The 22,398-nt window shown below is 47.1% G+C and overlaps 1 protein-coding gene and 1 pseudogene across 2 annotated transcripts in view; one reads left to right on the top strand and one right to left on the bottom strand.

The window, feature by feature from the left end:
* The window catches only part of LOC147676775 (zinc finger protein 777-like), a 623,696-nt gene that overhangs the window by 404,950 nt on the left and 196,348 nt on the right, over nt 1–22,398 (bottom strand). The gene's annotated exons all lie outside the window — the stretch shown is intronic.
* LOC147676776 (uncharacterized) lies at nt 13,640–17,386 on the top strand (annotated as a pseudogene).

The raw sequence follows: 22,398 nt of genomic DNA, 5'->3' as shown, positions 1-22,398 counted from the left end.
CCCTACTGTTGCACTTACTGGAGTGGTATTATTAAGTTTTACCCCTGTGCTAGCCAACACTATCCCTACTGTTGCACTCACTGGAGTTGGAATAGTAATGTTTACCCCTCCGCTATCCAACACTTTCCCTACTGTTGCACTCACTGGAGTGGGAATAGTAATTTTTACTCCTTTGCTATCCAATACTTTCCCTACTGTTGCACTCATTCGAGTGGGATTATTAATTTTTACTAGTTCGCTATGCAACACTTTCTCTACTGTTGTACTCAATGAAGTGCAAAATTTAGGTTTGAAAACTATTAAATATTTTTATGTTTTAATTTATAATATAACTTTGTTATTAGATTTTATTATAGCGGCGTATATATATATATATATATATATATATATATATATATATATATATATATATATATATATATATATATATTTTAAACAAACTCCTGGTAGTTACAGAGCTAATAAATCAGCATGACACCAGAGCCGGGGCCCAAATGTTCGTTCTAAGTGCAAATATTTATTGGCACACGGAAAACCCAACGCGTTTCAAAGCTTTCGCCTCTTGCTCACGGGTGCAAGAGGCGAAAGCTTTGAAACGCGTTGGGTTTTCCGTGTGCCAATAAATATTTGCACTTAGAACGAACATTTGGGCCCCGGCTCTGGTGTCATGCTGATTTATTAGCTCTGTAACTACCAGGAGTTTGTTTAAACTATTTCGGGAAGTGGCGATCCCGCCGGGAGCCTGCTGTGGAGAGAGGCGGGAGTTAAACGCTAAAAACGAGTGTGTCGGATATATATATATATATACACATATATATTTATTTGCAATTTTTATATATTTATAAAATTATAAAATACATTAAAATTAATAGTAATATATATATTACATTTTATGTGAGTATTTTTTTTTAAATTAAATGTATTGGTAAAATGTATATTAAACCTAAAAAAAAATGTAAAGTTAATTTTATTATTTAATATATTTAACATTATTTTTACATAATTAAAAAAAAAAAAATCGATATTTTGGACATCTATATTTTTTACATCAATATTTTTTTCCGATATTTTAATACTTACCATCCATACTACTATTATAAAGAGAGAGCCCACCTTTGAGGCGGGTAAGCTCAAGAAGTACAGCACCATTCACAACACCCAATACAGCATTGGAAAGGACAGTTGCAGCATATGGACATAGGCTGTACAAGTGGCCACCATATACATTACAAAGGTAAAAGAACCGTAGGGGTAAAGTAGTCCCTTGTGGGCATGGGCGTTGTGCTGTCAGCGATGGGCGCGGCAAACAAACCTTCACAGGACTCCCTTGTGGGCATGGGCGTTGTGAGAGGGGCGTGGACAAACAGCAAACACCAATAAGCGCGGCATTCACGGGGCGCGCCATTCCCCGTCATTACTGGTAAAAGCGAAAACGGCATTGTAAACAAAAACTTTCAATTACTCCGTTGTGGGCCTGGCCATTGTCAGAGGGACATGGCAAAACCTGAATGGGCACCGCATTCACGGGGCGCGCCTCGTGGACGTTGTCAGAGGGGCGTGGCCAAACACCAATGAGCAAGGCTTCACGGGCCGCGGCATTGCTACGGTGCTCACGCGGGGGCTCAAGCCACTCAGCCTAACAGCGGGGCTCACAAAGCTTTGCATACTGCTCCGGTGCTCAGGCGGGGGATCAAGCCACTCACACTAACAGCGGGGAGTACAAGCTACGCTTATTGCACGTGCAGGCCTCGCAAGCACGCTGTCACGCATTGCAGTCTCAGCGTACATAGATTTACAACGGGCAGCCTTCGCATTTACCACTGCCAAAATTGCTACTGCCCTTCAGCGGGGATTAAGGCCAAACAACGTACCGGCGAACATTACAAAGCTTTCACAAAATAATTGTTCACACACGCGCAGGCCTTGCAAGCACGCTGTGACGCACTGCAGTCTCAGCGTACACACATTCAGCCCCGGACAACGTCGGGCGGGCTGCTAGTTATATATATATGGGAGGTCGATATTTTTGACATCGATATTTATGACTCGATCTTTGTGTATGGGGATATTGTGGGAGTCAATATTCTATCAGTGAACCTTTTCAAACCTAATGACTTCAAGCAAATGAGAACTAAAAAAAAACACAACAATGCTTAATAGTATTCATTTGAAAACTTCATAAATCATCCTTTCCTAATGCACCACACATTAAATTCAGAAATATCCTTTCATGATCCCCGGTTGAATTACACCTCACAAAACAAGTCTGCCTGGTGTTCCCTGCATGAATAAAATACTGTTATGAAATTCATTTCATTATTCTTTATTTCGGTTAAACAACCTTAAAAGAATGCAGTACAATACAATTTAAAACATTACAATACAATATATATGTCTACACAGTACCGGGTTAAGATTAAAAGAAAACTAGCAGCGAGGTCCTCCTCAGTTAAATTAACACACATATTCGAGGAACGCTTAATAAATAACAGTTCATTAAATTTAAAGTAATACTATAGAACAATAGTATTACTTTAAATTTAAAATCACTTCTGATACAAGTTGCACTCATATTTTGGGCTATACACACACTTCACAAATACAAAATAACCAAAGAACTAAACATCTGTCAGAACTTGTTGATATTATCAAAGCTACTCTAGAAAATGTCATACCGTATTTTCCGGCGTATAAGACGACCTTTTAACCCCTTAAAATTTTCTGGAAAGTCGGGGGTCGTCTTATACGCCGGGTATAAAATTTTATGGTATTTTTTCATGCGCTTTTTCATAGCGAGGACTTCACTCGAAGGTGTCAGACCGCTTCACAATACGAAATAACAAGAAACAACACACCTTATGTTAAAAAATACAGCCACCGACCCTGGCAACGTCCAAAAATACAGCCACCGACCCTGGCAACGTCCACACCCAGGCCCCGCGCCATGAATTGTGCAAGTATCGAAAGCGAGCGTGTTTTTGTCATAGCGAGGACTTCACTCGAAGGTGTCAGACCGCTTCACAATAGGAAATAACAAGAAACAACACACCTTATGTCAAAAAATACAGCCACCGACCCTGGCAACGTCCACACCCAGGCCCCGCGCCATGCAGTATCGAAAGCGAGCGTTTTTTTCATAGCAAGGACTTCACTCGAAGGTGTCAAACCGCTTCACAAGCGAGCAAATGGCGCCATGAGTCTTACCTCGACTGCCGCTGCCGCTGTACACGCGCCTCCAACCGCTTGCACATCCCCAGGCAGACGAGGCAGCAGGACGAGGCAGCAGGACGTCCGAAACACGGTACATGGTAATGGGCAGCCAACGCCGAAGATGGCAGCGCCCAGTGTGTTGATACGTTTGGCACGTTTGGCACGTTTTGGCACGCTCACCTCTCCCCTTGGCATGGGCGTGGCATAGAAAGGGGACTGTACAATGTTCCCGAATGTTCCCGAAGGCAGTAGAGCACTTGCCGTGATTGGCTGGTTGTTGCTAAGAGGAAAAACAGTCTTGTGACCAGATAGCGTATTTGCCGTACCGTACGTGTGGTGTTGAAGACAGTCTCTGCACCTGTCCATTCTGTACAGCACCAGTACCGTACATCGAGTGCAAATGGCTGACAGTCAAGAACCCGGCAAGGCTCCAGCAGCACATTCCGTGCAAATGGCAGACAGCGAAGAACCCGGCAAGGCTCCAGCAGCGCATCCAGAGCAAATGGCTGGCAGTCTAGAACTCAGCAAGGCTCCAGCAGTGGCAAGGAGAAGAAAATATGAAGCCAGCTACAAACTCAAAGTTGTGGCTTTTGCCACGGAACATAATAACTGTGCTGCTGCTAGGCAATATGGAGTGACAGAGAAGATGGTTCGGGCCTGGAGAGCAAATGAGCAAGCATTGCGGAGTATGCCAAGGGGCAAGTGTGCACTAAGAAGAGGCACCCCACATTGGCCAGAACTGGAAAAGCATGTAGCAGACATGGTGGCCGAGCATCGGCAAAGCGGGTATGTCGTGACCCGAAATAAAATCCGCTTGGTTGCACTTCAGTGGGCCAAATCTAATCCCGATCTCAGCCACAGATTTAAGGCCACTGTGTCCTGGTGTACCAGATTCTTGGGAAGGCATAATCTGGTATTGCGGCAAAAGACAAAAATTGCCCAGAAATTACCAGCGGATCTTGATGCCAAAATGCATAGCTTCCATCGCTACGTCATTAGGCTGCGCAATGAACATGTGTATGCGCTAAGTAGCATCGGAAACATGGATGAAACTCCGATGAATTTTGATATGATCGCCAACAAAACTGTCCATCAAAAAGGCGAAAAGACAATTTTAATAAAAACAACAGGACATGAGAAGTCCAGTTTCACTGTGGTACTTGCATGCACAGCTGATGGTGGCAAACTGAGGCCAATGGTTATTTTTAAAAGGAAAACAATGCCGAAACTCAAGTTTCCTGCTGGTTGTTTTGTGCATGTTAATGAGAAAGGATGGATGGATGAAGAAGGGGTAAAGCTATGGCTTGATAACGTATGGAGCAGGCGACCAGGTGGACTTCTACAAAGGCGTAGTCTACTGGTGTGGGATATGTTCAGGGCTCATTTAACTCCCAGCACCAAGCAAAGGCTGGCAAGACTGAAAACGGATGCTGCTGTTATACCTGGAGGACTGACATCGTTGGTGCAGCCACTGGATGTGTGCCTAAACAAGCCATTTAAAGATCGCATCCGAGAACAGTGGAATGAGTGGATGGTTAGCGGTGAAAAAACATTCACAAAAGGAGGAAACATGCGTGCGCCACAGTTGGATGTTTTGTGCAACTTTGTCATAAAGGCCTGGAACGACATCGATGCAGAAACAGTCATAAAGTCTTTCAAGAAGTGTGGCATATCGAACTCATTAGATGGTATGGAGGACGACTATCTGTGGGAAGGTGAAGAGGATGCCGAAGAAGAGACCACATCATCTGATACGGAATTGGTACAAGATCCATACGATGACTGCCTTACAGATGTACCACAAGATCTCATAGACTTACTTATGAGATCAGATGACGAAGAGGAGGATTTTGAAGGTTTTTAAGGGAACGTTATAAATCCTGTAGAAATCGCTTGGATTTATGGGAAGTTATGGAACGTTTAATGCACTTGCACTGTTTCATGCACTACGTTATTTATGTTTGCCGTTATTCAGAAGTGACAGTTTTTGATATGGTTTTAAATAAAATGTTTCCGAGTAAAGCAAGATTGTTTCTACAACCAATTTCTTTGCGTTCAGTCTTTCAGTTTGTAAAATAAACGCTTATAGGTACCCACTGCCCACTGATAAAGCCTTACTGCTCACCCACAGGGAGGAGGACTAGACTAATACGGTAAGTTCAAAATACCGGTACATACTCGGAATGGCTATGCTGCGCTGGAAGTGGGGGGTCGTCTTATACGGCGAGTATAGCACTAAACCTAAAATTTTTCTGCCAAAGTCGGGGGTCGTCTTATACGCCGGGTCGTCTTATACGCCGGAAAATACGGTAAATACTTTGGGTGCTGGAGGGTGTGGAACAGGTGGTCACAGACACCGACCTAGGAGCTTGAGCTTCTATGAGTCAAACATGCCCCACATGGTCCAAGTGCCTCTCAACACACAAACCAACACTTTGAATTGAAAGATATACATATGCTGGGTGGCCCTGTTGTGACGTTGCCTCCTCGTCCCACATCCCTACATCCCTGCAACAGGTCCGCTCTTAAGGGGCGTCGAGGAGCTGCTTAGTGCAAGAGGCAATGTTTAGTGACTGCTGAATTCAGGTTTCACAGGTTTCTATTTTTAGTGTTTGCAAAACTAAATGGCACAGAGAGGGTTCACAAGAGTGAAAAGGGGTGGAAGTTAGAGACACAGAGGTCAGAGAGGGAGTAAAGAGAGATGAATGGATGAAAAGGAAGACTGAATGGGAAAAAGAAGGGAGTGAGGTTGATTTGAGCATTTTACCCATGGCTGCTTTTGCTTCCCCAGTTCAGCTCTGCTTTATTCCACCTGGTGGCTCTTTCTATCAACGACATGTGACACTTGTCACTTTGGCCCCATCTTGCAGGTTCTTTTCATCCTTGCCTTCTGAGTCTGTCTCTGTTTTTTTTTTCTATCTTTATCCTCCCCCTCCTTTCTACGTTTTCTCTCTGCTTATCTTTCTGTGTTAAAAAGTGAAGATAAAAAATAACTTTCAGTCCCAGTAACTGAGTGCTGGTGCCCACCACCTGCATGCACCGGTACAAATTTAACGCAACCAGTAATCCAATATTCCAAGGCTTTGGATGTACGAGAACCCCGTGAGGACTGTGTGTGTACTACAGGGGTCTTAAACTTTTCAGAAAGTTTCAATGCAAGTCAATAGGCTGTTTACTTCGGATCCCAAAGCAAAATTGCACACTGGGGTGGCAACGACCTGGAAAGAGGGTACAGCATAGGACACAGCAGGGCAACAACCAGGGAATGGAAGTAACCTGGGGTTATCATAACAGATGCTCATGGCCTCATATGGGCCAGGGTCACGAGGCCAGGGAGAGGGGGGCTCAAAGAGATGCATCAGTGACTTTGATAATGGAAATACGCAGTGCAAAGATCTGTTTTCTCCGAACTATGGGGTCGATTAGGATGGCGGTCGGAAAAGCATTCACACTGCTGTGGTAGCGTAAATTAACCGCCCGCAGGTACCGCAGAAAAGCCGGCGATCAGTTTAGGATGAACCGCCAAAGAAATCTGACCGCGGCGGACTGATACCAGGAAAGACCGCCGGTAGCATGCGGAGCAGGTGAAAATCTGTCCACGGCGGTCGGATTTACTGCAGGAAGACCCTAAACCGCTGCACAACCAGTGGATTGAACGCACGTTAAATTAGGATACCATCGCGGTGAGAGCAGAATGACCAGCTGTTTCCGACCGCCGCAATTGCATCTAGTGATGAATGAGAGAGCCGGTGGAATGGCTTTTGTTTTCCGACCGCCGCTGTTACACCGGAACAGTAATGGCGGTCAAAATAAAACACACAAAACAAGGCTACCAAGTGTGGCCATTAATCTGCCTCAGCCTCAAAAAACACCTAACACACCCCAATGACACATCCCCATGGCAGGTAATAAATACAAATCCCAGGTCAACCCACACAACACACCTGACAGTAAAACTCCATTTGGCCCCACCCACATAGCTGAGTATATAAACCAGACCCTTCCCTGACCACAGTCCTTTGCACAACTCCAGAACTGAAAGGCCCAACCCCACTGCACAAAGGAGAGGCAAATCTGCACACATCACACCATCACAACCACACATACACCAAAAACACATAACCACCACCACCTTCACACCTGCACCTTTAACCCTTTTGCACATCACACACCATGTCACAGAACAAAATGCCCAAATTCACTGACAATGAGTTGTCAGTGATGGTAGATGAGGTAATCAGAGCACATTTGTTTGGAAACCTGGTCCAACAGACACCATTAGCCACAAAAAATCAAATGTGGGCAAGGATAGTCGTCAAGGTCAATAGAGTAGGGACCATCCCACACACCCAGAAGGACATCAGGTGGAGGTGGCATGACCTCAAAAGCAAGGTGAAAGAGATTAACAACAAGAACCATAAGCTGGGTCAGATGACTGGCGGTGGCTCTCCAATTCCACCACTAATATTCACTGAATGGGAGGAAAAGGTGCTTGCCATACTGAATCCAGAGAGTCTCACAGGACTTCCCGGGGGAGTGGAGGCTGGTAAGTACCAACAAATATATACATTACACTGCTATGTACTGTCTTGCACAACTACAAAGCGATATCTCCTAGGCCCAAATGCACTCAGGTGCACCACACTCTCCCCAAAACGTGTCTCATAGATCCAACATTTACTCCATCTGAATAACCCCAAAGGTAGCTAGCAATATTTCCATGGGGGCATGTGTACAGGCAGCCAGCACTACAACTCCCACCAGGCCCCCGTGTCCCACAACTCAGCAGGATGGAGCACTCCCCGCACCTACAACCATGTGTCAGCCATTGCATTGCCCACCTTCACCTAACAGGGAGGTAGCCATCTTAACAGGGAGGGGTGTTTGTTGGTGAGAAGCCAGCACTACAACTCCCACCAGGACCCCTTGTCCCATAGCTCAGCAGGATGGTATACCCCCACACACAGAACCATGTGGCAGCAATTCCCCTGAACTGTGTCACAGAACAGGTAGGTAGACAGTGCATGCACCCTGCCATTCCTCTCAAAAAGCATGGAGTCATATGACCACACCAGCCCTCACATGTCACTCAACTTGGCATACATCCAATAGCCACTTCCAGTATGCAGACAGCTAAGCGTATGTAACTGTCACAGAAATAAAACATTAAGCCAGCAAGTCACATTGTGAAGAAATTCCGGGCACAATCATACACAGCACTGAATGCTATGGGTAAGTGCCATGGTGGCAGAGCATGAAGGCCCATATGAACACAAAACATGCATGGGCAGTTGGTTAAAGAAAGTAAAGTACATGATATGACAAAGGTATGCAGATTACAATGGCTTGTTCTTGCTCGGATGTAACATCTTCCATGTAGAGCAAACCGAAAAGACAATTCACATAAAGTAGATGTGAGGCAAGTCGTTACATGACGACATGTTCTTGTAATCACACAATCTGTACGTGGAACATGGTATCTATTTACATGTCACACCATGGACAAGTAATGTATGTACCTACACATCATGTCATGATGTGCAGTACCTTGCAGCCATACAAAGTGATAATAATGTAAACTGTGTGGTTTAACACATGTACAATCCAAACATCTAACATCAAGCTTGTGGGGTGCACTTTAATGACCATTTCACCTCTGTTCAACAGGAGATCAACAACTGACGGCTGCAGAAGACAACACCGACCGGTAGAGCCAGTCTCTACCCTTGGAACATGGACCCTCGGCTGCAGACTCCATACGTTTCTCGGATGAGGATCACCAATCTAGCCCGTCCGGACTGCCAGGGCGCACCACGTCTCAGGCCCCCACTGTCCCCACGACCACCACCTGAGCAACAACAACCGCGCTGACCCCTGCTGTAACCACCTGTGCTGCCTCAACCAACACCACTGTTGCCTCTAACACTTGCCCGCCTCAGAGGTTATCAACACCCTCACACAATCAGAGGAGGGCAGGGATTCTGCGGGTGTGTCGAGTGGCAATGCCACAGGTCCGGGACAGCAGGGCATGTGGGAGGGCAACTAGGGTAGAAAAGCGAGAGGACCCTGGGACCGAAGCCCTGGCCAACATTGCCAGAGTCCTTGGGGCTTACGAACAAGCCCAGGGGCACACGTGCCAGGCTCTGGAAGAATCACGTGAGCTGCGCCTGCTGCTGAGGTCCATAGACACATGTATGGGCCAAATCGTGGACCTCTTGGGCCAGCTTGTGGGTGTTTTGAGGGCAAGACCTGCTGCCCAAAGTACGGCTCAACCCCCCTCCAGTAGCCCGCAGGATGATCCCCCACCAGCCCAGCTGCAGACACAGAGAGGGGTTAGCTGTAACAGGATGACTACTCAGACACCCCTGAGCCCGCGGCAAGCGCCCCCCCTGGAAAATGCAAGTGGGGCCGTCCGAGAAACACCACAGGAGGATCACATGGCAAAGCACCAACCAAACACAAGTCAAAGAGCCAGCCATGATGACACCTCTGTTCACCTTGACATTGACTTTGTTGACTGTCCTTACCCACACTGCCATGTTGATGGCAGTTGTCTGTTGGACTGTTTCACCTCATCAATGTGGTGACTACTCTATTGTCTTGTTTACAATCACTGACAACTCATTAATTCACTTCGCACCATTTTTGGAAACCTCACTTGTCTGTCACAAACACTCTTTGCAAATAAACACTCTTTACACACCTATGTCTTTGTGTCAGCTTTATGTTTATCACAGTATGTACATTGTTGACTCAGATCCCAATATACCAGAAACTCTGATGGTGACGAGGCATAGAGAGGCTGAAGGGACCTAGAAGGACACAAGAGAACAATGTTTACGGTGTTGGCATCACAGCCAGTACAAAACACTAGTCATCAAGGTACACAAACAAGCACACATCACAAGAGAAACAATCTCAACATAGACATCATGTAGCTGGTCAGGACTACACTGTGCCACAAACATCAGTCATCAGCACAGAGCCAACAGGCAGCAGTCAAAAAGCTCATCTAGGCCTTATCACTACCATCAAAGACAGCAGGCAATGGCACTGTTGTACAATGTTACTCACACTCAAGGGAATTAGCAGTTGATGAGCTATTGGCATAGGTCGACACCTTCCTCCCCTCCACTATCCTCGTCACTGGGCATGTGTGGGCTTGCAGGAGGGGCATCTGCGGAGCATCATTGTCCAACAGCAGGGGATCTCCTTGAATAAGGGTAGGTTGTGGAGCATGCAGCATGCAACAATTATATGGCACACCTTTGGGGAGAGTACATCAGTGCACCTCCGATCCCGCCAGGTACCGAAACCGAGACTTCAGAAGCCCAAAGGTACGCTCCACCACACGACGTGTCCTCCCATGGGCATCATTGTAGCGGACTTCACCCAGGGTCCTGGGATTCCGCAGTGGACTCAGCAAGAATGGCTGGTTGGGATATGCAGAGTCACCTAGGTGTCAGATACACAGAACAATTTTGTAATATAACTGTAGCTGAGGACAGCATGTCATACATACAGCACAATACTTGACTCAGCTAACTCACCTACAAGCCACGCACGCTCAGGATGCAGATTTGCCATCATTTGTGGTACAATGCTGTTACGCAGGATGTAGGAGTCGTGGGCTGAGCCGGGAAATCTGGAACAGATATGTGAGATGACCATATCTGCTTGGCATATCACCTGCACATTAATGGAATGGAAATGCTTCCTAATCCTGTAGATGTGCTCACATGCTTGTGGTGGAACCAGGCCAACATGTGTGCAGTCAATGGCACCAACAACATTAGGGATGTGGCCAAGGTCATAAAAATCACCCTTCACACCTGCCAAATCATGTCTTCTTGGAAAATGGATGTAGGTGTCCTTTTATGTCATCATAGCGGATAGGACATCACGTAGCACCATGCTGAACATTGGTTGTGACATCCCACCTGCACTGGCAACCGTGTTCTGGAACAAACCAGTTGCAAAGAAGTGCAGGGTCACCATCGCCTTACATGTTGGTGTAAAAGCAGTCAGATATGTTCTGCGAGGCCTCAGATGGGGCTCCAACTGAGCACATAGGTCTTGGAGGGTTGGTCGATCCAAACAGAATTTACGGATGATGCCGAAATCCTCCATGTCCGCCAGCAATGTGAATGGACGATGCACATTTGGTCGCCTCCTACATAAGATAAAAGGGGGCCTTTGTCAATTCATTTCCCCTATGAGATGTGCCAAACATCTTACGTCTTGGCTGACACAGCGCCACCAATGACTGGCCGGAATCAACAACTTACAGCACAAGTCACATGCAGTGACAACTTGATCCAAAGTAGTAGTACACGTGTTCTGTATGTACATACTGAGTACACCCACAACAGATTCAGACTATGTGAATGTAAAATTGTACATTCCGACATCTTGTGGCACCAGTCCTGAGAGTATTTGACACAGCACATGTCTGAAACAGCAACACTGCTGGCTTCTACGTAGCTGCTGTACCTGCCACATCTTCTTGCATGAGTCGGACTGGGCACACATCAACAACACAATGAGCACAGTGTGTGAAATAAAGATCCTGTATCAACATGAGTTCAGCAACCTACACAGTGAAATAGGCACATTAAGTAGTTAGTCCAGCATTACTGTGGTTTTCTCAGCCATCTAACATCAAATTTTGGGGCTACATGTTGCCCCAAACCAGTGGCGACATCCATTTTTAGGTCTCGGCTAGTAACGCGCTGAAAGTGCGTTCTCGCCAGAGAACTATTGTCGGCGTCTCAGCAGTCTGAGAACACCGAAGTGAGACAAGACCTGGCCGCGTGCAGCGTTTCCCCATAGGATAACGTTGAGCGCGCGGCCAGGTCTTGTTTATTTCTGCATTTGCAGCTATTCTATTAAACTTAATGTTCTTCTCATCCTTTTGTAATCCATCATCCACTCTCTTTTTTTAAGCATTAATGTCCTTTTTATTTGATAACTTGTTGGTGAGTGTAGGGTGAAATGAGCTGCGTAATTCACAGTTAAAGTACATAACAAGGAGGTGATGTACTTACATTTGGTTTTAAAGTATGTCTGATTGTTATTTACAGTTACCCCTGACGAAGGACCCGTGAAGTCTGAAATGCACTGGGTTACAATAAACTGCTCTTGATGAACTTTGCTTCAGTACGTGTTTTTGGAGAGATGTTCGGATGGCTCACCATAACATGAGATATTTGGAAAATTGAAGCACCTTGCAGGAGGATATGAACGCTTAAAAAAAGAGAATGGATGGTGGATTACAAAAGGATGGGAAGAACATTAAGTTTAATAGAACAGATGCAAATGCAGAAATAAAAAATGGCTGTCATCACTGGTTTGGAGCAACAAGTAGCCCCAAAATTTGATGTTGTTTGGTTCAATACGTATGGTTGGGCTTGGCACGTCAACAGTAAACACGCAATATGATGAAACTGAGGTTCAAATTGGAATGACTTATGGAAGAACGGAGTGCAACCCGCCCATATATGATGTTGCTTAGCCATCTTACACATTGACAAGTTTCCATATTTGAGAGTCCATCACACAACAGATCTGTGTACATGCACAACAACATCATAAGTGACATGTGGGTGAGTATTTGCCAATGCATGTAATCTTGTGCACTGACATGGCATGGGTAGTCATCAGTGAGTTAAATGTCACACTGGCATTGAATTTAACTATCTGGTGGCATGATTCATTTTAAGTGTCTAGTGTTCAATGATGCGAACTGGCCATTTCCATTGCTACAGCATGATGTGTCCATAGGTGCCGTAAGCATGCACCGCCACCGCAATCACGGTCATTGGCATCAATTGACAAATGCTAAATCGCAGTGCCGACCGCCTGGCCCCCGCAGTGTGACATCGCCAATGCCCATGCCCAGTCAGCCAATGGGAAGCGTAATCGCGGTAGTGAAATAAACATTTGAAAATCTCGGTAGGCATGCTCCGCCACCGCGGGCCTGTCATTGGGTACAAATGAAAAATGGCAAATCGCAGTGGTAACCGCCTGGCCCCCGCGGTGTAACACCCCCAATGCCCATGCCTAGTCAGCCAATGGGAACCGCAATCGCAGTAGTGAGATACACATTTGAAAATCGCGATAGGCGTGCTCCGCTATCGTGGGGACGGTCATTGGGTACAGTTGAAAGATGCACGATTTCTGTAGCAACCGCCTGGGCCCCTCTGTGTGACACCGCCAATGCCCATGCCCAGTCAGCCAATGGGAACTGCAATGGTGGTAGTGAAATACACATTTGAAAATCGCGGTAGGCGTGCTCCGCTACAGCGGAGCCGGTCATTGGTTACATTTGAAACAAGCTGATCTGGAACACCATTGAGCCACACATTTCCACTGCAGCCAGCCATTCTTCACCAACAACTGCTGATGTACCGGTCTCCTGGACCCAGTGATGACGAGAACTGAGAACATCAGAGCCCGTCTCTTCACTACAGAGGAGCTGGAGGTCCTGGTGGACGAGGTGCTTACACACTACGGGAGGCTACATTGTGCTCCTGATGTAATGGTGTTTCAGAGTGAAATTTGGAGAGTGCAAAGAGTGCTCACATGATTTTGCTCTGCTGTAGTATGTGCCTGCGAGTCCACGTTTGTGTGATACACTGCCTAGCATGCTGACTTCATGTCAATGGGGTGTATAGCCTTATTTCCACAGATCCATGGCTGCATTTAAGGATGGGAGGGACATGCAGTGTTTTTCAGCCATACAGTAACAAGTGGACGTAAAAACAAACATTGCCAGTGCTAATGGATATCAGAGTCCATGAGGTTTTAACATGCTCATTTGTGGTATTACAAAATGTGTTTCACCCAGAGGGTACTGAAGGATGTGTGTACACTTTTCATATTGTCACCATGAATATGTGAGCATTATGCACAAGATTGAAATGCCTGAGGGGGACACTCTTGGTGGAAAATCACCTATGACACATCAGATTGATTTACTTCTGAAACATCCTCCTTCCATTGTTTTCATAATGTGTACTGGCTCGCATGTGTAGGCACTGTTTGCCCTCTCATATTGTACATGCATATGAATGTTCAGATGGGCCACGTTTAACCTCAGTGTGAGTCCCTCTGGACTGCACAGATAATGCCCAATTTGACAGGGACCCATCACTGAATGGACAGAATGAGACATATGCGTTGTCTGCCACCCTGTTCCTCAATGAGCTATCTTAGGCCTGATGATTGCACAAGACAGACCTAGTGAGAAGGGCGTGAGAATGTAAGATCATGTCCCTAGATGTGACCTCCATGACACAGTGAGCCATTCACAGGCCAAGGACATTGAGGGTTGTATAGTGTTGGACACAGTGAGTCTGCCCAACACATCATTTCCAATATAATGTATGTCCTGCTCCCTCACATACTGCATCACAGATGAGGGCCTTCTTCACATTGCTTTGTGTGCTGCCATTCTGCATGTGTATGAGATGACCAGGTCCTGTGTCCATCCTCATACCTGCAATTATTTCAATCCGATTATCTGATGCAAATGTACGACGTGTCATGCTGTATGGCCTCTGCTCAAGGTTTCTGTACAGCTGTGCTAAGTTTTAGCATGCTTCTGTACTGAAACACAGTGGTACATAACACAGTGCCTCTAAAACTTCCTCTCCTTGTCTCCCATACCTGCTGCTTAAAGTCCGCCAGCGTAAGGCCTTATGCAGGGCCACTGCACACAGAGTGTGAGCTCCGGGTGTCTCCAACAGACGGCACACACACTGTCACAAGAGGTGGGATGACACCTGTCGGCTGAGCAAAAATGTGGCAGATATTACGCTGAGGCTGCTCCCTCGGACTGGAAGGTTGGCGCACAGGAGCATGACACCACTAACGGCCTGCATCTGAGCAGTGACACAGCAAGAGCTGGATGGATGTTTGAGGGCCCATCAGCAGCAAGCTGGGGTGAGTATTCTGCGAAGGGGTAGTTTGAGTGTGTGTGACTGCATGTATCCCAACCCTGAGCCAGTGCTGAGCTCTGTGATGTTTGTAATGTGATGCAATGGCTTGTAAGTGGCCTCAGTGTAGAGTGCAGCTGTCCTGCATTTTCACTCCATGTACTTTCTTATGTGTTTAATATAATGGCCCTTGACATTGCAAGATGAGATGTGGCCTTATGACATCTGCTGCATAATGGGTATCATAGACATCACCGGGCAGTGAACAGCAGTGTGCCTCATCTTAGAATGCTTTCATCGATGTGTGCAGTGCCTGACTTGGAAAATGTGAGAACTACACATCTGACACCAATGAGCAACAGTCGTTGTGCTTCAAACCACAACATGGTGGACATCAGTAGCTCATGGACATAGTGAAAGGACATTTGTGAGTCTCTATCTGTGTAGTCCCCTTAACGTGACTCCATATGTGACTGGGACAACATGTTTAGATGTATATATATCTTACCTACAGGCACGTAGGTATGCTTACAGAGATCAGTATGTCAGGTTACAAGGAGGCATGGGCAAGCTATTTGACTGTGTGAACGTCACATGGGTCATTAATGCCAACTATGCATGTTTTCATGCATCTTCTGAGTTTTGCATTAAGGCTGCATATGCAGACTGCACAGGGTGGTGTGCAACATGGAGGTGTCATATTCTAGTTTTGTGCTTTGCTTGCATATGATGTTTGTGAGTGTTGCACTATACTGAACCTATGTCTCTGACTATTGCAGCATCTACCGAGGGCACAGAGGACAGGGGTCGGACACTAGTGGTGAGGCATCTGACACAACTGCTACCCATGACCAGCCCCTCGGAGGGGGGCAGGAGTACCCTTGAAGATTCACGCCCAGAAACACCAACCTCAACATCATCTGACTTCATTGGTGACTCCTCGATGTTGTTGGGCACAGGGAGTGGGAAATTTGCCTCTTCTTCCACCATGCATCGTCCAGTGCCCAACCCCCCGGCTACTTCCACTAGTTCTGTCTGTGCCTGCAGCAGTAAGAAGGGTAGAGCCTCCTTCCCCCAGGCACCACTGCCCCTGCCTCTGTCTCCCCTGCTGTCCTCAGTGTGGAGGCGGTGGACCTTTTTTGCCAGCTGTGTCTGGGTCAGACTACTCTCCTGAAAGCCTTCCAGGATCATGATAAGAAGTTGTCACAGGTAGTGGCCTTCATGGAGGGCATTCATTCAGACAAGGGTGGGCTACGCAGAACTGTCCAGTCTTTTTCCTCCAAAGTGGCGGCAGCCATTCAGCTGTCGCAGGCTCAGAGTCCAGCTCCAGTCCCTTCAGCAACCACCCTGCCAGTGGCAACATCTGACGAGAGTGACCACACACCACAGCCCTCAGGCTTCAAGTACTCCACACGCAGCGCACAACAGCAGCACTCCAAGCGGCCCAGAGCACAGACACCATCCCCAAAACAAATTCCAGGCACACAGGAGCACAAAGGCAAAAGCCCTTCATGTGACACTCAGAGGCATCAGGGAAAGAAGCAGGCTGCAGGCTCACATGCATCCAAATCACCCCCATCCAAGGACACTCCCGTCCCCACATTTGCTCCCAAAGACAAACAAACAGTTGCTCTACCTGCTGTGAAGCTGGTGCCTGCAAAAAGTCCGCACAAACAGCTCACTAAGGCAGGTTCACCCACAACCTCAACTCCCACCCACACCCCTGTGAAACTGGGACAGAAGAGCAATGTGGGGGGTTCACCTGGTCAACAGGGGATTGAGGGGAAAAACAAGGCCAGTACAAGCGTACCAACAGATCCAGCAAATCCCCACTTCCCACTCCTACAAAGATAATTCTTACCTATTGAATCCCCAAGAAGTGGAGAGGCAGCCTTCCACATTCACCCTCACATACTGTGTCTCATGGAAGCATGTCTCCGCCTCCCCATGCCAACATGCCACCCGGTCCAAGCAGCCCTCTGGCTCCCAAAGCCACTGATGCCTCTGCCTCAGCTGGCCCTCTCTCTACCAGGTCCAGTCTTCTAACTGGCCCTGACAATCAGCCACCTCCCAGTTCAATGACAGCCAAGACTGAGGCAAAGTGCCCCCCCAAAACCCATCTCTGCCAAAGCGGTGCCTGGACTGCCCATTGGTACCCCCGGAGCCGTGGTGATTCCCATGGCAGTGTTACTTTTTCAGAGTTTGGCAGAGGTGACAGGCACTTTAGTTCTTCTTGACTGTGAGGCTTGAGGGCGCAATGATGGTTGTTTGTGATGATCTACTCTTATCCTAATCACAATCAGATTTGCTAAATTGTACACATGTCATGTTAGGATGCAATACGACAACAGAGGTTAATTCTATCCACAGGATTACTTGCGGGCTGGCCAGGGTCTATCATATCTGGTGATCATTCTTTTTATTTTTTTTTCATTTATCCAGTTACTCAAAATATGAATACATACATTTATCATAACTTCATATATGCATATGATCAGAAAACAATCCCCAAATGCCTAAGCCAGTTTTACTTTTCTTCACACCTTTAACTGAATACAAACTAAACTCTAAATGAAATAAATTATACATCTTTGCCCTCCATCGTTCAAACGAAGGAGGGTCAGCTTGGAACCATTCAGCCGCAATACAGAGCCGGGCGACAGTCATAGCTATAAAAATATCAGTGTTTATATAGGGGAGTACCCTTCCCGAGTTTGGGCCCCATACCCAAGAGCGTAATTGCAGATGTAATAACAATCAGAGCCCAATAACTCTAGACAAAAATTGCTCTATACCAGTAATATAATTTGTCAAATGGCCACAACTATAAAAAATATGCAAAATCTCCGCATTATCCCCCCCACACCGAAAACATTTACCAACTTGTCCTGTCCCCCATTTGAGCATACGTGCCGGCATATAATACAAACTAAAAATCGTTTTAAAACATTGTGCTTTCAAGTTGTCGGAAAGCAATGCTTCCCTAGATCTGATAATAACATCTTTTAAGAATATATTATCTACTCCCAAAATCATAGACCATTTGACATTATGTTTGTCTAAATCATCCTTTCTATACAGCAATAATATCTGATAAACCTCCCCAATTTTAACATGACACTGAATGGCCGCAACTACTGTATTAGAAACCAATATAATTTTTTTTCGAGAAATAAAATCTCAAACTTGAAGAAATTTTAAAAAATGAGGTTTAGACAAAATATGCTGTTTTGACAGCTCTTCAAAGGACATAAGGGAACCACCAATGTAAAAAAAATCCCCAACTTGAACAATATCCTTTGCCCTCCAACCCAAAGCAATACTATCCCAAAAAAATAGGGGGAAGAAGCCTTACGGCATTTGTAGGGGTATACCCAGACAGTTTCTCAACTAAACATAACTTACGTACTCTTTTCCATACATTAAAATCAGATATCAGCACCTTAAGCATTGTTAGTTTATAGTCACTGCCATCAATTTGTTTAAAAAAACATTGTAGTGCCACTGGTCCCAGCAGAATCTGAAAAACTGAGGGGGCCTCTGCGAAGTTGCCTATGTCTTCCCCAGTCAATAAAATCCGCATTTTTAACAAAAAACAGGCATAAAAATAGAAAGCAAAATCCGGAATAGCTAATCCCCCACGTTCAATTGGTAGAGTCAGAAATCTCATAGCCCGTCTAGGTTTGCCTGGTGCCCAGAGAAACTTAGAACAAATGGACTGCAGATGTTGAAGTTGGGCCACAGTAATTTCTGATGGTACAGCTCTAAACACATATAAAACCTTGGGCAAGACATTCATCTTAATAATGTTACTTCTACCAATCAATGTGAGGTGAAGTCGTGACCACTTATCCAATGATTCCTGAATATTACGCAGTAACATAGTCCAGTTAGCATCAAATAACCCAGTGTCTCTTGCAGGCATCTGGTATTGTTGCGCTGCATTGCTGGAATTGCTTTTAAAAGCGCCTTTTCATTTGGTTACATTTCGCCTGCTGTGTTGATTATATCGTAGCGCTGCATTGCTTGGACTGCTTTAATTGTGCAATTTCATTTGATTACATTTCGCCTGCTGTGTTGCATATTTCCGCTTTGCTTCGTTAGCGCTTTATTAATTAATCTCCCACTGCTGTTTAGTCCTGTTAGCGCGTTTGACTCTAGCGCTCCGCTGTGCTCCCCCCTCCGCCTCCATTTTGTTTGTTGTTGTCCTCGTGTGCCCGCCCCGCCTCCCAGCTGAGACGCCCTCGCCCCTCCCCCTCCACCATCCATATATGACAGGAGTTTCCGCGCGCAGCGTTCACGCGCAGCGACCGCGCCCAACCCGCGCCGAAGGTGCGCCAAAGGTAAGCCCGTCTACGCCCGTCCGCGCCTGGACCGCGCCCAGCGCCAGACCCCCTGCCCCTCGCGCTTCCCAGCCCTCCCGCATTACCTACGATGCCGCCACCCTCCTAGCCCTTAACCCCGGTCGCGCCCCCAACTGCGTCCTAGCCGCTCCCGGACACACCCATGGACCTTTCTCTTGCTACTCCTGCAAATTCAGCGGCACCGACAACATCTCCGCTACGACCACACATCAGACTCCCGACCCCAACCACTTACAATGCATCCTTCTCAACACCCGATCGGTCCACAGGCACGCCATTGACCTATGGAATCTACTAGACACCACCTCTCCAGACGTCGCCTTCCTAACAGAAACATGGATGAACGCTTCCTCCGCCCCAGACATCACCATTGCCATCCCTGAAGATTATAAGATCACTCGCAAGGACCGTACCAGCCACACAGGAGGAGTAATCGCTATCGTCCATAAAAAATCCATCCGCATCTCAACCAGCTCTGACGCCAACCTCGCCAACTCCGAACACCTTCACTTCCAGATCCACATCGACCCCAAGACCACACTCAGAGGCACCCTCCTCTACAGACCACCAGGACCCCGCGCAAAATTCAGTGAAGACATCACGGACTTCATCACTCCACACGCGCTCCCCTCCAAAGACTACATCCTTCTGGGAGACCTCAACTTTCACCTTGAAAAGAACAACGACCGCAACACCGCCACCCTCTTGGACAACCTCGCCAACCTCGGACTTAAACAACTGGTCACTTCCCCCACCCACATCGCAGGTCACACACTCGACCCCATCTTCACCTCCAGCAATCATGTCTCCTTCAGCCACACTACGGATCTCCTCTGGACCGACCACAGCTGCGTTCACTTCACCTACAACAAGCCAAAACCCATCAATCACCTCCAACCAACTCTGCAAAGAAACTGGAACAAAATCACCTTCGACCAGATCTGCTCATCGCTCCTTCTAAACACCCCAGCCCTCGCTTCTAACCCAGACCAAGCCGCTGCCAACTTCACCCTTTGGTTATCCAACACCGCCGACACCTTAGCACCGCTGAAAAAACGTCAAAGCAAACCTGGCAGCAAGAAGGCCTCATGGTTCAACGTTGATCTTAAGAAGTCCAAGAAACTCTGCCGCTCCCTTGAAAAGGCCTGGAAAAAAGACCCAACCACCAGCACCAAGGATGCCTTCAAAAACGCCACCCGCACACACCACCAACTAATCCGAAAAGCCAAGAAAACAGCATTCAAGGATCAACTTGACAACAACGCCCACAACAGCAAGGAACTTTTCAACATCGTCAAGGAATTTACCAATCCCTCGGCCAATTCCAACGACATCACCCCCTCTCAAGCCCTCTGCGACTCCCTAGCCTCATTCTTCCACAACAAAATTGCTGACATCCACAACAGCTTCGACAACCAACCCGAAGACCAACCCACCCAACCATATGAAGAACATTCTCCCCCCCTGAATACCCTTAGCGACTGGAACCCAATCTCCACCGAGGACACCATCCGCCTGATGAACTCCATCCACTCAGGATCTCCCACAGACCCATGTCCTCACCACATCTTCAACAAAGCAGACTCCGTTATAGCACCTCACCTCCGAGACGTCATCAACTGCTCCTTCAATTCCGCCACCTTCCCGGAAAGCTGGAAACACGCTGAACTCACCGCCCTTCTGAAAAAACCCACAGCGGACCCCACCGAACTCAAAAATTACCGCCCTATTTCGCTCCTTCCATTCCCAGCCAAAGTAATCGAGAAAGCTGTCAACAACCAGCTCGCCGCTTTCCTCGAAACCAACAAATCCCTCGACTCCTCTCAATCTGGCTTCCGAGCAAAACACAGCACTGAGACCGCCCTCATCGCAGCAACAGACGACATTCGAACTCTACTGGACAATGGAGACACAGTCGCCCTCATCCTCCTCGACCTCTCCGCAGCCTTTGACACGGTCTGTCATAGCACCCTTCTACAGCGCCTCAGAAACATCGGAATACAAGGAAAAGCACTTGAATGGATCACTTCGTTCCTCACCGGAAGAACTCAGAGAGTCCGCCTTCCACCATTCAAGTCCGAGGCCACTGAAGTCATCTGTGGCGTACCACAAGGATCTTCACTCAGTCCCACCCTCTTCAACGTATACATGAGCCCCCTCGCGGCCATCGCCCGCCAACACAACCTCAACATCATCTCTTACGCAGAGGACACTCAACTGATCCTTTCTCTCACCAATGACCCCAGCACCGCCAAAACTAACCTACACGAAGGAATGAAAGAAGTTGCCGAATGGATGAAACACAGCCGTCTGAAACTGAACTCAGATAAAACAGAAGTCCTCATCTTAGGTACATCCCCATCTGCATGGGACGACTCTTGGTGGCCGGAATCCCTTGGAAAAGCACCCATTCCGACAGACCACGCACGGAACCTAGGCGTTATCCTGGATTCTTCACTCTCAATGAACAAACAAGTCAGCGCCGTATCCTCATCCTGCTTCAACATTCTCCGCATGCTCAAAAAAACATTTCGCTGGATCCCCACCGAAACCAGAAAAACAGTCACCCATGCTCTGGTCACGAGCCGACTGGACTACGGAAACACCCTCTACGCAGGTACTACCGCAAAACTCCAGAAGAAACTACAACGAATCCAAAACGCATCAGCCAGGATCATATTAGACATCCCGCGCAACGAACACATCTCGGGCCACCTGAAAGACCTCCACTGGCTACCCGTCAATAAGTGGATCACCTTCCGACTGCTAACCCACGCACACAAATCACTCTACGACATCGGACCAGAATCCCTCAACTCACGACTGTCCTTCTACATCCCCTCCCGCCAACTACGCTCTTCCAGCCAAGCCCTCGCCACTGTACC

This window comes from Lissotriton vulgaris, chromosome 12, assembly GCF_964263255.1.
Source record: "Lissotriton vulgaris chromosome 12, aLisVul1.2, whole genome shotgun sequence".
Lineage (NCBI taxonomy): Eukaryota > Metazoa > Chordata > Amphibia > Caudata > Salamandridae > Lissotriton > Lissotriton vulgaris.
This window is presented reverse-complemented; position numbering and strand designations above follow the sequence as displayed.